Genomic DNA, 5401 nt, shown 5'->3' with positions numbered 1-5401 from the left:
TGGGGGTTTTTATGTTCTTTCATCTGCTTTCTCTCGCCTTGACAGCTTTTGATGGTTTTTGGAGGTTTACAGGAGAGCAAACAGCACCCCGACCTCCCTCTCAGAGATAAGCCTCAGACTGTTTTGCAAAAGCTACTGGCAGAGTCGGTTCTGAGTCACTGTCCCTGGGGTTGCAGGAGCTCCTCATTGTACCCAAAACCAGGGCAGTTGTGGCTGTCTAGGCAGCTCCAGACCACCAGAGAGGTTCCGAGCAGAGATCACACTCTGAGATTTTCCCGCTGTCCCGGGCTGGGAATGTCTGGTTTTTCCGGCTGCCAGAGCTCCAGGCTAGCGCCTATGAGCACCTATCCCAAGGGAGGGTGTGGGACGCGCGCGTTTCAGGATTGCCGTCTGACCAGGCTCCCAGCCCCTCATGGGAGCCAGACCCCACTCGTTCTTGGGCGCGCTGGCGTTCAGGTGCACTGGCCGCTCAGGGACGGAGACCTGATTTCTCCGCCGCACTCTCTCTGGCTCCGCACCAGGGGAGGCTGTCCTGGGTCCGGGGACTTAAGTCCCTGACCCTAACTGCCCAGGTTCCCACTATTACCCCCCACGATCCTTTGCTGTTTGTTTTTTGAGTGCTTTCAACCAGACTCCAAGTTAATGCTGGTCCCCAGACGCAGAGCACTCTCGTGTTGGGGTGTTACTTTCCGATCGGTCACCTCTGGTGGCTCCCTCCCCCTTTTGTTTATCTTCCGATTTCAGTCGGACGTTCCCAGTCTGCTTTACCTGCCACTGGCGTCTTCTGCTCCTGTAGAGATCCAGACGTGTATAATTCTGATCTCAGGCTGATTTCATGGGTGGTCGGAGTTCTTTGGTAGGTAATCAGCTCACTTTAGGGTACAGGTTGAAATGGTGCCTCCTCCTACTTCCCCGCCATCTTGACTCCTCAGTATATTTTTATATGGGTTCAGAACTCTATCTTCAGGAAGGAAGTAATCAGAGAGCTTAAGATGTTTGTCATGGAGTTTATACTAAGTATTTATTGGTTGAACTAAATTAAATGCTAACCACATGCATGCAAGATAGTCCAGGGAACTGGCCTTCCCTGATCACATTGAGACAAGTGACTTTTCCAGTGTTTAATTCAATTAAATCAATTATTAAACATGATTTGCCCCTTACCTTTACTCCTTAGAATAGCACTGCAATGTGACAATCAAAACTGAACATACTATCTTTATAATATACTGCTTTATTTGTAACCATTATGTTGTTAAACACCCTCAATCTAAACAATCTGGCCAGGTCACAGTACTTTTACTCTGTTCCTCCTAACTCTTAGACTGCTGCAAACTAGTAACACTTTTGGATGAACCTGCCTTTAGTCATGAAATTAGACATTAAATTGGGAAGTCATCATTCATTAATGAACAGTTTTTTCCTACCTTGAAAGTTGACATACGAATGGTGACAAAAGCCATTATATCAAAGAACCTGAATTCAAGGTGGAGGGAGACTTACAAATGAGTATGTGTGGTAAAATCTGACAGTTGCTTTGGCAGTCCTATATTTAGTGCACAATGAGAAACATAAGGAAGTAGTGGTTACTATTTCTTGAGTTGTTGTCATAAAAAAGCTTAAAAAACAGTTAAGATTTGAGTCGAATCTTTAAGAATGGCCTTATGTTTGACAGGTAGAAACAGAAAAAGTGGTCACGTTAGAAAGATGAATGAGTATATACAAACAGGGTAGCAACATAATTGTTTGCAGAGTGAATGGAGACAGCCCAACATGTAGCTATAGAGTTATTTAAGAGGCAGATTATAGGAGGGGCACATTGTGGAGGGGGTTTAAATCAGACACTTAAAATGTTATTCAGCTTTATGGCCCTAATGTAGTACTCACTCTAAATTATTCTTGCCCTGTTATAATTATCCACAGTTTATTCTGCAATGTAACAATTTTTCTACCATTCTTTGTAAGGACAAAAAATTACCTAAGCCCCTTAGAAAAGTTCTTCACAACTTAAATTCTGCTAAAACATTATCTTGATACCCAGCATCGGTGTTTTTTGTTTGTTTTTTAAATTCCCTAAACTTACTTAATTACTAGTGTGGTTTAGGTCACATGAGACAAGTTATGTATAATCCAGGAAGACCTTTCTTACAGTTCCTGCTTTTGCCCTCATCATCTCACTCTCAGTAAGGTCCTTCACATTTCAGAGGATCTGGGGTTATATCAACTGTAGAATTAACATATAATAATGTAAATTTTAATTAACAAAATTATTAATATTAATCACTGCACATTGAGTGCTAGCTCTGTGTTAAAATAAGGTGAAGTGCTTGTGTAGCCTTTCCTTTAATTCTCATGACGAACCAATGAGGTTGCCATTTCACTGAGGAACAAACTGAAGCTTCAGATAGCTGAGGTCATCTAGATAGAGACTGGAGTGCAGCTCTGTCAGATTCTAAATAATGTAATAGAATGTAAGGGGAGTGAAATAACTGGTACCCTGCTAAACCAAAATAACTCTTGTATTCTCAGAATGTAATTTAGACCCTGCAAAGAATGTAACATGGCCAATTACTATCAACATTAAAATGAGAAAAGCCATTTCATTGTTAAATATTGTATTACTCTTTTCAAATTCAATCTATACAGACATTTTTAAAACAAAGTATGCAGTCTCTTCAATAAATGGTGCTGGGAAAACTGGACAGCTATATGTAGAAGAATGAAATTCGACCATTCTCTTACACCATACACAAAGATAAACTCGAAATGGATAAAAGACCTCATGTGAGACAGGAATCCATCAGAATCCTAGAGGAGAACATAGGCAGTAACCTCTTCGATATCAGCCACAGCAACTTCTTTCAAGATATGTCTCCAAAGGCCAAGGAAACAAAAGCGAAAATGAACTTTTGGGACTTCATCAAGATCAAAAGCTTCTGCACAACAAAGGAAACAGTCAACAAAACAAAAAGTCACCCCATGGAATGGGAGAAGATACTTGCAAATGACAGTACAGACAAAAGGTTGATATCCAGGATCTATAAAGAACTCTTCAAACTCAGCACACACAAAACAGAAAATCATTTAAAAAATGGGCAGAAGATATGAACAGACACTTCTCCAATGAAGAATATAGTATTTCAGTTTTATGCAATATTTTATAGATAAGAAATAAAAGTATTAGTTTGATTTTACTGTAATTTTCCATCAACTGGATCCTAAATAATATTGTGTACTTATCTTTCTCTTCCTCATTTTAATATCAATACATCCATTAGCTGTACTTATTATATTCCTGACAGTTCTTGTAACAAGCAGTGAAGGATGCATATCATGTGATATTATAAACTAATACCTCATATAAGGTATATATAGATAAGCTTTTTTAAAAAGATTTTATTATTTGACAGAGAGACACAGTGAGAGAGGGAACACAAGCAGGGGGAGTGGGAGAGGAAGAAGCAGGCCTCCCACTGGGCAGGGAGTCTGATGCGGGGCTCTATCCCAGTACCCTGGGATCATGAACTGAGCTGAAGGCAGATGCTTAATGATTGAGCCACCCAGGTGCCCCTATATAGATTCATTTGCTAGTGAGACACAAGTAAACAACATAGTAAATAAGCTATGGAAGAAGCTCCTATAGGTAATGGAGAAAAATGGAAAGATTTTGAGTATGGGAGTATAAGGTACCATTTACACTTTGCAAATATCTCCCTGCCAGTACTGTAAACTGCAGATAATAGGGCTACAACAAAGGACACGATGAAGAAGTGTGCAGATTCTAGGATTTTACTTTATTTACAAAATCAAATAGATCAAATAAGCTACTCTATTTAGTTTATTACTGTCTCATGGATCACAGCAGAAGACATGAGAGACCTGGATGAGAGGCAGAGAATTTTAGAACTTATGGCAAAATCAATATGTGGAACTTCAAGTTCATTTACAATGGTCCCCACACTCCCTGCTCGCCTTCTTCTTGTCCCAAAGAGGAGACACACAGGGTCTGCATATACGAGCTGCATTACAGAAGAGAACTACTGAGCTGGAGAGAGTCACCATATGTTAATGGAAGCAAGCCATCTCATCTCTCAAACACAATCCTTAGAAATGTCCTAGGTAGAATAGTCAGAGCTTTGTATTGTTGGCTTATGCAGCAAAAACATGAAAGGATGTTCAGTCTGTGGCAGATTCCCTCCCCCAAGTGAGCACTTAGGAATTAGTTCTTTGTTCCTAAACCAGGACAATGGTGATGCTGAGGATAAAAGAATAACGCTGACAAGAAGAAATGTTCTAACTATGAATACATGCAAAATTATATTTACACACATGTGTGTGTATATATGTGTTTGTGTAGGTGTCCAATTCCATTTAATCTCCAAAACATAACTACAAAGAATATATCATCCACATCTCCCAGTCAAGGAAATACCATTTGAACCCAGACTTGCCTGACCTCAAACATGTCTTCTTTTATTTTAGCAAATGGAAAAGGTTCTTCTGCAGCAAACACCAAAATGTATAACACAATGCTAAACATTAATACCAATTCATAGTGAATTCAATAGAAATAACAAAAACATTACTACTGATTAATGTTGGTATGATTCAACTAAGAGATCTTGATTGTTTTAGAAGTTGAAAAGGATTTCATATTAAGTCTGCAGATGTCAAGAAGACAACTAAATATGCCTTTAATCATTTAATAAATTTCATAGGATTCAAACAGATGATGGGCAAATATTAAAAGAAAAGTGTCATCAGTATAGGCTACTGTACCCTACGATTGTTCATCTAAGCTTTTATTAGCAAATTTGATTTTCCTGAAATCTTATCATTTAACTTCATTCATAGAGCAAAATCTGACTTTAGAAATCCTTTTTCTCCATTACTTTCCCAATCAGTCAAAATTTGCTGGCGGAAAAAAATAAATGAACATTACCAATTTGTACCCCTAAAACTGTCTCCAACTTTAGTGGATTACATGAGGGCCACCCACCCTTTTGCTTATACTTTGTATGCTTTTTCCATCCCTGACTCTCCCTGATCTTCACTATGCCTTTATGTCTCCCAACTACTAAACCCATGTCTCACTTTTAGCAAACAACATTAATCTCTATTTTTGCAATAAACCTGACACTATTATTTTTTTACTGTCTTTCTTTTTTCCCTTACATGAAGTCTTATCTAAAACATCAGGTACTTCCTTTCTTCACATTTCAGAAGATGAAGGGGCCTCTTCTTTTTAGGTGAAATTATCAATTTTTGCACTTTGAACTTCCTAACTCATTTTCTTCTTATGTCCACCTCCTATAAAATTTTGGCTTATCAATCATTTTCTTCCTTTCATCTATTACTCAACTAAGCAAATTGGGTTTTTTTTCATCGACAAAGAGAAGGG

Source organism: Meles meles, chromosome 21, assembly GCF_922984935.1.
Source record: "Meles meles chromosome 21, mMelMel3.1 paternal haplotype, whole genome shotgun sequence".
Classification (NCBI taxonomy): domain Eukaryota; kingdom Metazoa; phylum Chordata; class Mammalia; order Carnivora; family Mustelidae; genus Meles; species Meles meles.
Note: the sequence above shows the minus strand (reverse complement) of the source record.